Source organism: Pinus tabuliformis, chromosome 3_1 (genome assembly GCF_031772625.1).
Source record: "Pinus tabuliformis cultivar Carrire ecotype Pingquan chromosome 3_1, CPIR1, whole genome shotgun sequence".
Lineage (NCBI taxonomy): Eukaryota > Viridiplantae > Streptophyta > Pinopsida > Pinales > Pinaceae > Pinus > Pinus tabuliformis.
Genome location: NC_142301.1, coordinates 988,898,797 through 988,916,444, shown reverse-complemented (window position 1 = coordinate 988,916,444; position 17,648 = coordinate 988,898,797).

Genomic DNA, 17,648 nt, shown 5'->3' with positions numbered 1-17,648 from the left:
TTAAGAAGGGAACACACAAACAAAGATGCATCACAACATGGAAGGCAACTTAGCTATAAAACCAAAGGGATGGTTAACCAACAACACATTTTAGAAAGATTCATACATACATATAAAGAAAGATATACATGCATGCGTAAACAAACATATACATATATCATTTAGAGTAAACCAGATAGCATTGAATACAATACAACATATGCATGAAATGTGTTAGCTCTTGTTATATTAAGATGTGTAAGTTCCAGTCATATAATACATCCATGTCCAACCACTAGTTCTGATAGTGGAACGTTACAACCACAACTGCCTGCTCCTCCAAAGAGATGTACTAGCTCCGGGCAGTGGAGAAGGCAAGGCTCATTACAATATTGTCCAATCTCTCTCCAAGTTAGTCTTATTGGAAGCTTGTCCAACCAAAAGCCTTTATGATGAGTTATGAGGTTAATTTATCGCAAAGGGTGGGGTGACCCTTGACATTCCCCTTGCAATAGTTCATCTACCCTCATGACTCTTCATCTACTCTATGAGTATTACATCCACTATCGACAATTGAACTTACACTTAAAAAGATGTTACATACAATCTTCACATGTACCCATGTGAGACAAAATGGCTTGAGCAAGCCATGCAAGACATCACTAACAGTCTAACCATTGTGGTGAGACCAACTCATGACACATGCGTGATGGTCGATGGTGGAAAACTGATTCCAAGCTTGGTCGTCTGTGATGGTATCCATGTGCTCAATGGTGACCTCTTGCTGAAGCGAACTCTTGCCTTCATTGCATCTGAGTACACCGATATGGATCCTCTATTCAACTCATCTGATAGCATGCACATGTTTTCCTTGGGTGCAACCGGACTGGCAACATGTTGATACATTAGACTGTGTGCTGATCTCCAACCAATGTTGCTGGATGTGCGCATCAACTTGTCAAAATACATGTTCAGCTCCAGTTGGACTTGCTTCTTGTCTTTGCCTCAGTGAGTGTGCCAAATGGGTGGGATCACATGTGTGAGCACAATGACATTCATGCTGCTGAATTCGCTTGCATGCGATCAACAACACTGCTCACATTGTTTGCTCCATGCGAGCTGCTGGGATGGATTTATAACTTGTACACTCTCGGTTTCATCCATGAATGCATGTTGCACCCCCTTCTGTACATATTCCTGCTACAACTCATTCTCTCGTCTATGCAGCTCATGTTTTTCCTTGAGTTGTTACTTCAGTGCATGCAACTCCTTCTCTATTCCATTCTATTTCTTTGTGTTGTCACCTCATAACCTGAGTCTTCAAAGTTTCTTTCATCACAAGTTGATCTGCTTGAGCTTGAAACTTTGTTCGGCCTCTGTGTTGTCAACAAACTTCCTCTTGCGTTCGTTGCATCCGATATGCTGACTTAAGTTGGTGTTGATGGTGTTGCTTGCTGTGATGTTGCAACCATCATATCTTGATGTCCTTGTCTACGAAAAACTCGATTTCTTCATGGGTAGGCAAGTTCATAGACACTGATCGACTGCATCCCAAGTGCGCTCTGAACGGTGTCTTCAACACTACTCTCCTGGAAACCATTGTGCCTATGCTGCTGAGAGGCAGATGAACACTTGCGATAATTGGAGACATGGCAACACTCATGGCAAGCAATCTGTTAGTCAAAACCAAAACAAACTTGAGAACTGACTTGCAACATACCTGTGTGACTAATCATGAAGGTTGCGCAATTTCTGTCGGGACGTCGGGAGACTGACTGCCAAAACTGCGCAAGCCACAGTTTGGGTTATCAGTAGGCTAAATAACTACTCGAACCGAGTAATTCACAACCATCTTGGCCTGTTGAGGATTGAAACTGTGCAATGCGCAATTTTAGTCAGTAGTGACATGCAACTAGCAAACTGCATTACACAGTTTCTAGGGCCAACCAGACACTACCTCCAAGAATTGTGCAATGCATGTGTGTAGTTCAGTTCCTAGCTAGACATACGAAATTTCTAGAGGGAAGGAAGAGCCTTCGCTTTAGAAAATGCACAGTGCTAGACGGGCAAGGCATGGTTCGGACCAAGGCAGCAGCCCAGTCTGGCCGAAGTGTGACTGAAAACATGTGAACTGTGAATGCATGATGAGATGAGTGCAAACAAGAGTTAATGATCATTCATGCAAATAACAAGTGTAGGATTCAGAAAACGGGAAAGCATGCATGCATGTGAAGCGAGTCGCCACAACGACGAATGTCTGTGCAAAACAATGTCATGAATGCGACAGCAGTGAGATGCAAACGAAAACTGAAACGATGCTTCTACAAGCTTACATGCACCAAAACGACAACAAGTGCTCACTGAAATCAAGCAAACAATAATCACACAAAGCGAAACACAAAAGGTGAAAAAAATGCAACACAAGGACATGGAAGGCGGGCTTACCCCAAAACAACTGAGTTGAATGTGCCAACGACTCCTAGATGTAATGTGGGATGTCAGAGCTACAAGGTCAATGTGAGGAATGAGCTCTACAGTGTCTGGTTCATGAGTTTCGATAAAATCGAAGATGTGACGCGCATGCCACAAATCTAGGAAGAGTGACACTTGCTGGGAGGATTTGAAATGATCCTTACATGCAACCTCCAGCTACTAAAAGTAGATCCCTGAATTAAGGGATTCCTTTGCATGCTACCTTGGGAGAAGTAGCCCATGCATGCAAATCAGTTTTGCTTGGTCCCGGAGGGAACCAGTCAACTCAACTACACATGCAACAGTCTGCTCAGCTGGGAGGAAAAAATGTGCATTTTTGGGAGGGAGCTGGGCTGGCTGCCCAGAGGGATTGTGTAATTTCTGGGCAGAGTAGCTGACTGCTACCCAGAATTGCGCAATTTCTAGGTTGAGCAGTCCTGCTAGGAGGAATTGCGCAATTTTTCTAGTGAACAATGACAGGCAGATTTGCGTAATTCTGGAGCCCAGCAGGCTTCCAGATAGAATTGCACAATTTCTAGAGGGAAGGCTGGTTCCCCTCTAGAATTGCACAATTTCTTGAGGGAGCTGCTAACTACAGTCAGACCAAGTCTGGTGAAACAACCTGTGAGGGGTATGCGACAAGTTTTGATGGAAAGACTGTCATTCTGCAAGAAATAAATGAAGCTTGTGCACTTAACAAGGCAAGACATCCTGTTGTGAAAAGTTGGCAAGGAGGCTCCAAAACAAAGCTAAGGAAAAATTTTAGAGGGTGGTTGTAGTTGCTACAAAACTTGGCGACACAATCGTAGAACTCGAGCTCTCTGAATGGACCTTGTTTGTGAAAAGAAACTCTAACACCTCTGGAAGTATTATTTAGTTCTCAGTTCGTCTTGGTTCCCACACTTATTTGATTGTAATATGTAGCATCTACCAAGATCTTGGTCGATTGACACACATTCCAAGCCAATTCAACACAGTTGCTTTGATTAGGGTTGAGGGGTATATTGGTGCAAAAGCAATATAGTCATTAGAGTCTTAGTTTCATCTATGGTGTTGCACCACTACTAGTAGGCCTGGATAGTATCCTAGCGGAGTCACGCAGGAACACAAGCATTGCTCTGCTACTAGTGAGTCAGGTTAGTACCCCAGCAGAGTTACTTGCATCACCTCTCTACGCAGGAACCATTTCTCTTATTTCGCCTTTTATTTTTCATAACTATGCATATCGCTTATTAATTTCAGAGGCGGAAGAGGGATCCTGTCTTATTGAGAGTAGAAGAGGTTGTTCCTTCAGAGAAGTAGTTTATTATATACCTCTGACATGCTTGTTAGGGTTTTCCCCTTATCCTTACTCTACTTGACTAAGCTGACAACGGTCAACCCAAAAACAACAGACTAAAGTAGGTGACACTAGTTAGCGCACAAGCGTTGTTTTTTCACCAAGGTTCATTTCGAGCAGTATGTATTTTCCATCGATGCATCATGGACTAAAAGTAACAAGTTCTTCATACAGAGGCAGGATAATAGATAACCAAATAGTGATAGTTGCACAAGTCCTCGTGTACTTTACCTAGATTCTTTCAAGAGTCATGCATGGTTTCATGCTAAACTAACCTATGAATGAAATCAAGAAAAAAAACAACAGAGCAAGGCAGAAACAGAAGTAAATGCAAAAGAAAAGTGAGTAAACAAACAAGAAAAAAAAAAAAACAAGAAAACAAAGAAAAAAACAAATAAGCATGCATGCAGCATTGAGCAAACTGAAAGCAAACACTACTCCTACTCCTAACTAACAGTGCATGGGCCTGACCACATGAAGTAGTATTTGCAATGAAGCCACTGACACATTGGTTGACCCATGTTTGTGAAGGCTTGGTCAACAAGCAACCCAGTTGTGTGAACCAGCAAATGTGAAAGATGTATAATTTTCTCTACAAATCAGCTAGCTCACTGATATCATGTAGAAATTTCACCTGCAGATCAAATTGATATATGCAATGTACTAAAGCATAATACTAGATCTACATCTACCATAAACTTTGTGGAAGCTAATCAACCATGAGAAACATCAAGCATGAACACATATAACTGATAAGAAGGAATCAATCACACATAACACAGAAGAATTTTTTCGAGAAAAGCACCAGCCTAAAACCCCATCTTTGTATTATCAATCAAGTGGAAATCTTCAACAACATACAAAAATAATCAGCTCAAAAGATATCTTTCTCTTTTTTTACTCTGATTATAAAGCTCATCGACTACCTAGCCCTGTATATAAAGGCTGCACCTCAGGTCCAAGCTCCTATTTCCTTGCGCAGTTTTGATTGGGGTCCAATTACAAAACACATGTAAATTGGCCTGATCATACTTGCTGTCACCTCAGGTCCAACTACACAGTCATAGAAGGAAGAAGCTTCCTTCCCCATTAAAGGAATACTTACTAGAAATATCCTAGCATCTGATAGTACACTGTCCCACATCTGATCTCAACTGGGTCTCTGACAGAACTGACATGCATCAGTTATCCATGAGTGACTACATATTTATCTGAAAATAACAGTTGTCACATGCATGCAAGCATCAACAAACTGTATTTCATTAATTTAACAACTTGTTAAATTAATCTAACTGAACTTGACTACGTTAAACTAAGTCAACTGATCCTATCAATATAGAACTCATCCTTAATTCATCAACCAATGGAGAAATTATTGCATGTTCTCACAAAGAATTCAAGTTTGATTTCCCTTAACTAATTAACTCATGGAAAATTAATTAATTAATATTCAAACTGTTGGTAAGACAAAATTCAAATTTTACTTCCTATTTTAGACTAGGGTCTGTCTAAAAATAGGAATCCAACTTGAAATGCTAAAAACAGAAATTCTATTTTTAGCACTTCCATTTTTCATTCCATGTTGCTCAGTCTAGCACTGATGCCCAAACTGCTATATTTAGCAGTGCTATTTTTAGCAATTTCTTGTTGACATTTTTCAACACTCCCTCTCAACAAGAAAAGCTTCCTCTCGAACCTGATCCTATACCTCTGGAATGTTCTACATGCAACACATCTACCAAGTGTGGTTGCTCCAGAAACTCTCAGAACAAAAACTCCCAACTGGCCTCTCTGTTGGGCTAGAAACATACTCTGATGCTGAAGCTCTACCTAATGCTGACAAGTTCTCCCTCTCTGACCTCTACACTACTAGAACATCTCCATGCATCTTGCACTGTTGCACCCTTCTCTGTGCTACCCTGCACTGTGCAACACACTTGTGCCTCTCGCATTGTTGCAGCCTGCATGCTCTGTGCTATCCTGGGATTCCTTACACTGTAGCTCTATCTGCTGCTCCATCCGCATCTATCTCTACCTAATCAGTCAGTCCTACTACTCCTCATCGAGGCTCCTTTAGAAAATTTGAATCAAATAGGTTGGGTACCTAAAGGATCCTGCCCCTCCTCCTTGGGGCAATCACTCCACATCGCCCCATGTCCTACCTGGAGGTATGGCTACATGTGATCCCTCTACCCACCTGGCTCGAAATTTCCCACCCCTACTGAGTCTCTACATGAGTGGATGCCTCCACTTAGTCTCCTTTTGGCTTCTCTAGTTGTGGCTGCTCCACAACCTCCTAAAGCTTCTTCACCAATTGTGGCTCCTCCACAATTGTCTGAGACTTCTTCTGGCGCTGCGTGTTGAGAGGTAATTTACTCTCCCTCTCAACCACCAAGTATCTAACATTTTCCTTGCTCCTCAAGGCTTTACATGCATCTTGTACCTCAAGTGCATACAAGTTCTTGGCTAGCACACCAATCTGTTTCCACTTTCCTGCTGTCACGAAATTTTATGGGAAAAGAGCTAATTTTAAATCAGCCATATCTCCCGCATTTGAACTCCGATTCGGCCGATTTTTTTTTTTTCTTTGGGTATTTTTCCGCAAGGAATCCAAATATTCTATTCGTTTTTGAAAATTTTGTACATAAATTTTCAGATCTGCTCTGCAAACTCTCAGCCCAAAAACTCAAAGCTTTGAAATCTCCTCTCAATATATTGTTCTCTCCTTTGATCACCTTTGCTCTAGTACCATGTAGATTTTTCTCTACAAATTGGCTAGCTCACTGATATCATGTAGAAATTTCACCTGTAGATCAAACTGATATATGCAATATACTAAAGCATAATACTAGATCTACTTCTACCATAAACTTTTCAGAAGCTAATCAACCATGAGCAACATCAAGCATGAACACATATAACTGATAAGAAGGAATCAATCGCAAATAACACAGAAGAAGTTATTCGAGAAAGGGACCAGCCTAAAACCCCCATCTCTATATTATCAGTCAAGTGGAAATCCTCAACAACATACAAAAAGAATCAGTTCAAAATCTATCCTGCTCTCTCTGTACTCTGATGATAAAACTCATTGACTACCTAGCCCTGTATATAAAGGTTGCACCTCAGGTCCAAGCTCCTATTCCTTGCGTAGTTTTGATTGGGTTCCAATTACAAAACACGTGTAAATTGGCCTGATCATACCTATTGTCACCTCAGGTCCAACTATGCAGTCATAGAAGGAAGAAGCTTCCTTCCCCATGGAAAAATACTTACTAGAAATATCCTAGCATTGGATAGTAAACTGTCCCACATCTAATCTCAACTAGGTCTCTGACAGAACTGACATGCATCAATTATCCATGAGCGAATACATAGTTATCTAAAATAACAGTTGTCACATGCATGCAAGCATCAACAAACTGTATCTCATTAATTTAACAACTTGTTAAATTAATCTAACTGAACTTGACTAAGTTAAACTAAGTCCACTGATCCTGTCAATGTAGAACTCATCCTTAATTCCTCAATCAATGGAGAAATTATTGCATGTTCTCACAAAGAATTCAAGTTTGATTTTCCTTAACTAATTAACTCATGAAGAATTAATTAATTAATATTCAAACTGCTGGTAAGACCAAATTCAAATTTTACTTCCTATTTTAGACCAGGGACTGTCTAAAAATAGGGATCCAACTTGAACTGCTAAAAACAGAACTTCGATTTTTAGCACTTCCATTTTTTATTCCCTATTGCCCAATCCAGCACTGATGCCCAAACTGCTATTTTTAGCACTTCTATTTTTAGCAATTTCTTGTTGCCATTTTTCAACAAAAGATACAACATTGAAAATAGACACACTCCGAGCTTATAAGCATCCATGGAACAAAAATGAGTGAAAGCGCATGAAATGCAGTCTGTGGACTTTCCATGGTGTTGTTTACACTACGTGCAGATGTTGAGTGTATGCACTCCCTTGACCATGACATCAACTGATGGTAGTGGTTTCATTTCAGTTTCCCTCATGTCATATAGCTGCTGGCTTGTTCAAAACCTATTTTCAGTCATTTATAGTCATTTCAGTTCATTTCATTCAGTTTTAGCGTTTAGTTTCACTAGGTCTAGGGTTTGTCATCATGGTCATCCAAATTTGAATAAAAAGGTCAGAAGACACACGAGGAGGATAAATAAGTTCATAAAATCATAAATTTACTTTTGATATGTTCAATAAATCTTGTTTACCTCAAAACTCTATTTTGAGGTGAAAATAGAGTTTTTCTATTTTTTATAAAAATTTCATGTAATTTAAGTGTTTCTATATGTAATAATCTTAGCGGCTATTCCTAGTCACCTTGCCAACTCTTGCCACTGCAAAAAAAAAAAAGTACCAAGCATCAGTCCATCAAATTGTCAGGAAAAAGTTAAACTTCAAATGAAAAACAAAGTTTTTGAGGAAAAGTGACTAAGACTTTATAAAAGTGGGTTTGCAATGAGGAAAAATTAAAGTGCATCATTATAAAGTCAATTCATGCTAGTTATCCATTTTTTTGTGAATTTCATCAAGTGGAGAGTCAAAATTGTGATTTAAAGGGAAATTGAGCAAAGGAGAAAAAAAAAACCCGAAATTTGCAGCAAGTTTGCCTGGCGCTGCGCATCAGAGGGTTGGCGTTGCGCATCAAACCGGTGCTGCGCATCAGACAGTTTTTGCCAGTGTTAAATTACATAGGTGTTGCGCATCAGGCAGGCGCTACGCATTGGGCCCAATGCACTGCGCATTGGCCAAGGAGGTTCCAAAATCACTCAAATTCATCCTAAACTCTCTCAAACGCTGCATTTCACTCCTACAAGTAAGTGTTCATCCATCTTGAGCTGAAATTTGTCTTCTTCATGTTTTGTTCATGAGTTTGGTTTCTTAAAATCAAAACCCTAGCTTGCCTTCATACATTTTCTCCTCATTGCAAACTTTTCACCTCATTACAAAATCCACATCCTATTTCCCTTTTCCAAAACTTCATTTCCCTAAAACTACCCATTGTTTCCATTTTCCCTTTCCCTATACCCCTAAGAAACTAATTCCCTTCATTAAACCCTAAGTCCCCTATAAGTCAAAACCCTAGTTTCCTAAATCTTTCCCTTCATTCCCCTACTCAAGTCCACATTTGTAAAATCTCTTCATACTCATCTTCTTTGTTCTCACACATTGTCATTGTTCACCATACCATCATCACATTACACCATTAAGACAAGCATTATGGAAAGATGCAGTGAATCAGATTTTGAAGAAGATACACTTAGTGATAGCTCAAGGGAAAGAAATGTGCAGTCTAGGAAGCTTCACAAGGGTGGAAAAATCATTAGAGAGGAACCTATTAGCATGAGTGAACTCCTTGCTTGCCCTCTAGCCACCACATGTTTTAGATATCAATCCTGTTTTGAGTTTTGTGAAATGGTTGAGAGGGTCAAATATCACCATGAGTTAGCAAGCTAGTTTGTGATAAACATGAATAACACTATGGTGCATCTTGCTGGGGTCAATTTCACTCTTTCACCAGCTATCATTGTATAGGCCACAAGAATGCTAGATGTAGGGGAAAAGTGGAACAAGATTTGCAAAATAAGAGTTAAGTAGCTAAAAGCCAAACTAAGGAGAGCCTTAAGGGCCAAGAAAGAACATGATAAACTCAAAATTTTGGCTGAAGCTTCGTTAGCTCAGCAAAGCACTTAATATGGTTGCTTCTTTCTAAATTTGAAGAAATTTTGGGAACTTTTTTTCATTTTGCAATTTTGTACATAAAAACACAAGAAATTTCAGCTGGCACTGTGCATTGCATTGGCTCAATCTTTTACCAAATGGATTGCGGTTTTGGATTCCTCATGAAAAAACAATGAAACCCAGAAAGTTTCATAAATTTTGGAGGAGATCTGGGTCACTTAAAGGGAAAAAAAACACCTAAAAAATGCCCTCTCTGCCACTTTTTGGACCCACAGGAAGCAATCTTGGGAGAAATGATTTTTGAAAGGTCAAATCAACTCCAAATCTGGAAATTCAAAGTGTTCCAGAAACTAGATGGGTAGAGCTTTCCAACAAGCTATTTTGGGGTTGATTTGGTGAAGTGCAAGGCCTCCAAAAGTAGTCATGAAGTGGTGCTGTGCATCAGGCAAATTTTTTCCAATTTATCCTAAAACTCAGAATTTCACCCAGTTTGAGTACCAGTTGACTTTTTCTTTTCTCCTTGGTAAATTTGTGACGGTAAATGATGTAATATGATGTAAATTTGATGAAAAATTACTTGAGGGGGGAGATACATCAATGAAAAGTGGTTTTGAACTGAATGTATCAGTTTCCTTAGTTTTAGGGGCAAGTTGTTCCAGTGCCTATTTTTTTGTTCCTAGTTTAAATGTTGTTGAAAAAAGCTCCTTGACTCATGGATTCGACCCTTGATGGCTAGCATAGGTGGTTTGATGCATACACTATGTACTTTCTTAGTCATTTGTACAGGTTAGACTTTGGCAAAAGCATTGGACTCACTGAACATTTTGTATCAACAATTGGCAAGGAATAAAATCAGGTTTCACAGTGATTTTTATGGGATTCTTGTGACAGTGAATTTTATGTATTGTTATTTCTTTGTAATGATTTTTTTGATGTTATATATGTATCACATCTCTCTCTTTATTCTAAACTAAATGAATCAAGGTGAATAGACAAAATACACTAGATTTACAGTGCTTTGTCTTGGGATTGCATTTACTTTTCAATGTTTTCACTGTTTGAAGAGGATTCATTGCTTCTTATTCCCTCCTCAACTTCTCAGCTATCTTACTCTACCATCTCAATCCTTTACTAGTACATAAGCTCCTTTCTATCCTGCCCCATAGAACATGATTGTATCCTTGAGTTGATTTCTCGGACCCAAGTTGCCTTCTCCAATTGATCCAGCAACCAAAACTTAAAATCAAACAGACTTCTCTGATCTACCATACCTTGCCTAAAATCAACATTCGTTTTAGTCATCTCAAGCCCTAGTTTCCATATCCTAGTTGAGATTGACAAGGAGAGAGACCTCTCCTGACCTGTTAGGGCTAGCTACTAGGTTAAGCGTGGTTTGATGTTACCCTAGAATTGCCTTCCTTCAACCTGAGGTAGATTTAGGCACTAAGAATTGCTATGTAAGATTCCTCCAATGCATGAGTGATGGGATCATGTAGTTCGAGTGGAGAAAGTGAAATATGAGTGTTGGATTGTTCTTCAATGCACACACATGAGTGATGAGGAGCCCTATGTGTTTGAACAATTTCCTAATCAGAAGTGAAACCAAACGTAGGACAACAAGGGCTTGACATGACCGTCAGCTCGAGCTGAAGTGCTATGACAGTCTGTAGGGTTTTGACTTCATTGACAAATGGATCATCGTAGACCAGTGGCTTAGATGGATTAACAATGAGTGAATCAACATCGCGATCAGATGATGAGGTAAAGAGATCATGACAACCAAGATAAAAAAAAAACTCAGGATGTTGGTCAACATCCTCATGATTTGATGAATCACACAGAGGGGTATATGAGAGGAAAGGATGTTCACCCTCTTTGTTTCCAGAAAAAGTAGATGAAAGATCAAGTGGATGTTCAAAGAATGATTAGCCCTCTTTGTTGTCAGATGATAGAATAACCTTCAATGTGTCATGCGAATGATCAACAATGGGTGCTTCCGTGGACAGAGATACACATGAAAAATCTGGGATGACAGGATCAACAAGCAAGTCAGGGAAATATGGAGGAGGTATGGAAAGACACAGATGGTCCTCTACTACTGGTGGATGTTCAAGCTCCCAATCATAATCTTCGTGAATGACAACGAATGTTGTTTCTGAAACACCAACTCCGTCAATATATCGATCCTCATTCAAAACATGTGTAGACTTTAGAATAGAAGAACATAAGACAATGCAATCCGGAGGATGATCAAAATAGGAGGACGGAGATTGAGGTACGAAATACATGTGATAACCCATGGAATTACCAACCAAGCTTGTGCGAAAATCAGCAAGAGCGATGTCTGGAGGATGTGCCAGTTGAATAGAAGTGTGTTCATTCTCTCCCACATCACTCTGTGATGGTGGAGCTATTTGATGAGGGGTGGCAGACAGTCACTTGTGACAACAACCATTCTCATCTGTGATTGTGCAACTCCATCATCAAAGTATGTTGAGCGGGATTTGAAATTTAACTTCTTCTTGGGATTGACATATTGGATAAGGTAATATTCAAATCTATCCATGAGATACTGAAATTTCATCTGACTTTTTGGGCTTCAAACATGAATAGAAGGAATCACTCCTAAAACTCCATAGGTGATTCGTGTGGGGCCTTCCATTGTTTTAACAATTTTTTATCAATTACCTCAGGATCAAAATGGTGGAAAACAGATTCGATTAGATTGCTGAACTACTTGAATGAGTGCATGGAGTTATGAGGTAGTGTGCCACACCATTGTGATGGGTGGTCATGAAGTGTGTGTACGAGCAGCGAACAGACCTCTGTTTCATTAAAATATTTCATGCCCTCCATGAGAGCATGGAAGTCATGTAAGTGCTCATGCTAGGCCACTTCGCCTTCACCATTATACACGATTTGTGATAATTGATCACATAAATTCCTCTTGATGTGAAAGATATGTCTGCTGGATAGACATTTCAGAGGGCGAACTATAACAAACTCCATGATAGATGTGTGAAAATTCACAACAGATGATGAGGGCTCAGCTTGATATTTGGCCCTCCTTCGAGTGCCAAATATGTTGACGGTACTGGACCCACCAACATGCTAAGGGATCTCCCTGGTGAGAAGTCCCAATTACACCTCAGACCATTCGGGGTAGGAGTCCCAGTAGTGGGTCGTATGGTAATGCTTTGACTGCACTTTCACATAGAGGCAAGTAAGATAACTTTGTTGGTAGCAAGGGTGTGACATATGCAGTGAGCCAAGGAAGGTGCATGAGAGGTTCTAACAAATGGAGGTTGAAATGAGTGTGCCCCTTGGAAACCTATGATAGCACAGAGTTAAGAAGGGAACACATGAGAAAAGATGCATCACAACATGGAACACAAGTTAGGTGGCAATCCGAAGTGATGTTTAAACCAACAACACATTTTAGGAATATTCATAGATACATACACAAAAAGCTATACGTGCATGTGTAAGCAAATAGGTACATATATCATTTAGAGTAAACTAGATAACATAGAATACAATACAACATATGCATGAAATGTGTCGTCTCTTGTTATATTAAGAAGTGTAAGTTCCAGTCATACAATACATCCATGTCCAAACACTAGTTCCAATAGCGGAATGTTACAACCACAACTGCCTGCTCCTCCAAAGAGATGTAATAGCTCTGCAAAGTGGAGAAGCCAAGGCTCCTTAGCATATTGTCCAAGCTCTCTCTAAGATATTCTTATTGGAAGCTTCGCTGACCAAAATCCTTACAATGATTTATGAGGTTCTATTTATAGCAAAGTGTGGGGTGACCGTTGAAATTCCCCTTTGTGACAGTTCATCTACCCTCATGACTCTCCATCTACTCTATGATTGGTACATCCACTATCGACACTTAAACTTAAACTTGACAAGACATTACATACAATCTTCACATGTACCCATGTGAGACATAATGGCTTGAGTAAGCCATGCAAGACATCACTAACACTCAGACCAAAATAACAGTTAAGTAGCTAAAAGCCAAACTAAGGAGAGCCTTAAGGGCCAAGAAAGAATATGATAAATTGAAGATTTTGGCTAAAGCTTCATTAGCTCAGAAAAGCACTTAATATGGTTGCTTCTTGCTAAATTTGAAGAAATTTTGGGAATTTTTTGTCATTTTGCAATTTTGTACATAAAAACACAGGAAATTTTAGTTGGCACTACGCATTGCATTGGTTCAATATTTTGCCACATGGCTTGTAATTTCTGATTCCTCATGAAAAAACAATGAAACCCCGAAAGTTTCATAAATTTTGGAGGAGATCTGGGTCACTTAAAGGGAAAAAAACACCTAAAAAATGCCCTCTCTGCCACTTTTTGGACCCACAGGAAACAATCTTGGGAGAAATGATTTTTGAAAGGTCAAATCAACTCCAAATCAGGAAATTCAAAGTGTTCCAGAAATTAGACAGGCAGCGCTTTCTAACAAGCTATTTTTGGCTTGATTTGGTGAAGCGAAAGGCCTCCAAAAGTAGTCATGAAGCAGCACTATGCATCAGGAATTGTTTTTTCCAATTTTGCCTAAAACTCAGATTTCGCCCAGTTTGAATACCAGTTGACTTTTTCTTTTCTCCTTGGTAAATTTGTGATAGTAAATGATGTAATATGATTTAAATTTGATGAAAAATGACTTGATGGGGGAGATACATCAATGAAAAGTGGTTTTGAACTGAATGTATCAGTTTCCTTAGTTTTAGAGGCAAGCTGTTCCACTGCCTATTGTCTTGTTCCTAGTTTAGATGTTGTTGAAAATAGCTCCTTGACTCATGGATTTGACCCCTGATGGATAGCATAGGTGGTTTGATGCCTACAGTAGGTACTTTCTTAGTCATTTGTAAAGGTTGGACTTTGGCAGAAGCATTGGACTCACTGAACATTTTGTATTAGCAGTTGGCAAGGAATAAAATCAAGTTTCAAAATTATTTTTGTGGGATTCTTGTTACAGTGAATTTTATGTATTGTTATCTCCTTGTAATGAGTTTTTTGATGTTATATATGTATCACATCTCTGTCTTTCTTATAAACTAAATGAATCAAGGTGAATAGACAAAATACACTAGATTTACAGTGCTTTGTCTTGGGATTGCATTTACTTTTCAATGTTTTCACTATTTGAAGAGGATTCATAGCTTCGTATGCCCTCCTCAACTTCTCAGCTATCTTACTCTACCATCTCAATCCTTTACTAGTACATAAGCTCTCATCTACCCTACCCCATAGAACATGACTGTATCCCTGAGTTGATTTCCTGGACCCAAGCTACCTTCTCCAATTAATCCAGCAACCAAAACTTAAAATCAAACAGACTTCTCTGATCTACCATACCTTGCCTAAAATTAGCATTCGCTTCAGTCATCTCAAGCCCTAGTTGCCATATCCTAGTTGAGATTGACAAGGAGAGAGTACTCTCCTAACCTGGTAGGGCTAGCTACTAGGTTAAGCATGGTTTGATGTTACCCTAGGCCTGCCTTCCTTCAGCTCGAGGTAGATTTAGGCACTAACACTTGCTATGTAAGATTCCTCCAATGCATGAGCAATGGATCATGGCGTTCGAGTCGAGGAAGTGAAATATGAGTGTTGGATTGTTCTTCAGTGCATACACATGAGTGATGAGGAGCCTTAGGTGTTTGAACAATTTCATGATCAAAACTGAAATCAAACTTAGGACAACAAGGGCTTGACATAACCATTAGCTCGAGTTGAAGTGCTATAACAGTCTGTAGGGTTTTGACTTCATTAACAGATGGATCATCGTAGACTAGTGGCTTAGATGGATTAACAATGAGTGAATCAACATCATGATCAGATGATGAGGTAAGGAGATCATGACAACCAAGATAAAGAAAACTTAGGATGTTGGTTAACATCCTCATGATTTGATGAATCACACAGAGGGGTATATGAGAGGAAAGGATGTTCACCCTCTTTGTTTCCAGAAAAATAGATGAAAGATCAAGTGGATGTTCAATGAATGATTGGCCCTCTTCATTGTCAGATGATAGAATAACATTCAGTGTGTCACGCAAATGATCAACAATGGGTGCTTCCGTGGACAGAGATACACATGAAAAATCTAGGATGGCAGGATCAGCAAGGAAGTCAGGGAAAGATGAAGGAGGTATGGACAGACACAGGTGGTCCTCTACTACTGGTGGATGTTCAATCTCCCAGTCATAATCTTCGTGAATGACAACGAATGTTGTTTTTGCAACACCAACTCCGTCGATAGATCGATCCTCATTAAAAACATGTTTAGACTTCAGAATAGAAGAACATAAGACAATGCAATCAGGAGGATGATCAAAATACGAGGCAGAGGTTGAGGTACAAAATACATCTGATAACCCATGGCATTGCCAACCAAGCTTGCACGAAAATCAGCAGGAGTGAACGTTGGGAGGATGTGACGGTTGAATAGAAGTGTGTTCATGCTCTCCCACATCACTCAGTGATGGTGGAGCTGTTTGATGAGGGGTGGTAGATACTCACTTGTGACAACAACCGTGCTCGTCTGTGATTGTGCAACTCCATCATCAAAGTATGTTGAGCAGGATTTGAGCTTTAACTTCTTCTTGGGATTGACATATTGGATAAGGCAATATTCAAATCTGTCCATGAGATACTAAAATTTCATCTGACTTTTTGGGGCTTCAAACATGAATAGAAGGAAGCAGTCCTAAAACTATGTAGGTGATTTGTGTGGGGCCTTCCATTGTTTTAACATTTTTTTATCAAGTACCTCAAGATCAAAATGGTGGAAAATAGATTTGATTAGATTGTTGAACTACTTGAATGAGTGCATGGAGTTATGAGGTAGTGTGCCACACCATTGTGATGGGTGGTCACGAAGTGTGTGTACGAGCAGCGAACATACCTCTATTTCATTAAAATATTCCATGCCCTCCATGAGAGCATGGAAGTCATGTAAGTGCTCATGCTAGGCCACTTCGCCTTCACCATTATACGCGATTTGTGACAATTGATCACATAACTCCCTCTTGATGTGAAAGATATGTCTGTTGGACAGACATTTCAGAGGGTGAACTATAAAAAACTCCATGATAGATGTGCGAAAATTCAAAACATAAGATGAGGGCTTAGCTTGATATTTGGCCCTCATTCTAGTGCCAGAAATGTTGACGGTGCTAGACCCACCAACATGCTAAGGGATCTCCCTGGTAAGAAGTCCCAATTAGACCTCAGACCATTTGGGGTAGGAGTCCCAGTAGTGGGTCGTACGGTAATTCCTTGACTGCGATTTCACACAAAGGCAAGTAAGATAACTTTGTTGGTAGCAAGGGTGTGACATATGCAGTGAGCCAAGGAAGGTGCATGAGAGGTTCTAACACATCGGGGTTGAAATGAGTGCACGCCTTGGAAACCTATGATAGCACAGAGTTAAGAAGGGAACACACGAGAAAATATGCATCACAACATGGAACACAAGTTAGGTGGCAATCCAAAGAGATGTTTAAACCAACAACACATTTCAGAAAGATTCATACATACATACACAAAAAGCTATATGTGCATGTGTAAGCAAATAGGTACATATATCATTTAGAGTAAACTAGATAGCATAGAATAGAATACAACATATGCATAAAATGTGTCGTCTCTTGTTATATTAAGAAGTGTAAGTTCCATTCATACAATACATCCATGTCCAACCACTAGTTCCAATAGCGGAATGTTACAACCACAAGTGCCTACTCCTCCAAAGAGATGTAATAGCTCTGTAAAGTGGAGAAGCCAAGACTCCTTACAATATTGTCCAAGCTCTCTCTAAGATATTCTTATTGGAAGCTTCATTGACCAAAATCCTTTACAATGATTTATGAGGTTCTATTTGTAGCAAAGGGTGGGGTGACCTTTGAAATTCCCCTTTCTGACAGTTCATCTACCCTCATGACTCTCCATCTACTCTGTGACTGGTACATCCACTATCGACACTTAAACTTACACTTGACAAGACATTACATACAATCTTCACATGTACCCATGTGAGACATATTGGCTTGAGTAAGCCATGCAAGACATCACTAACACTCAGACCATTGTGGTGAAACCAACTCTTAACATCCTTGTGATGGT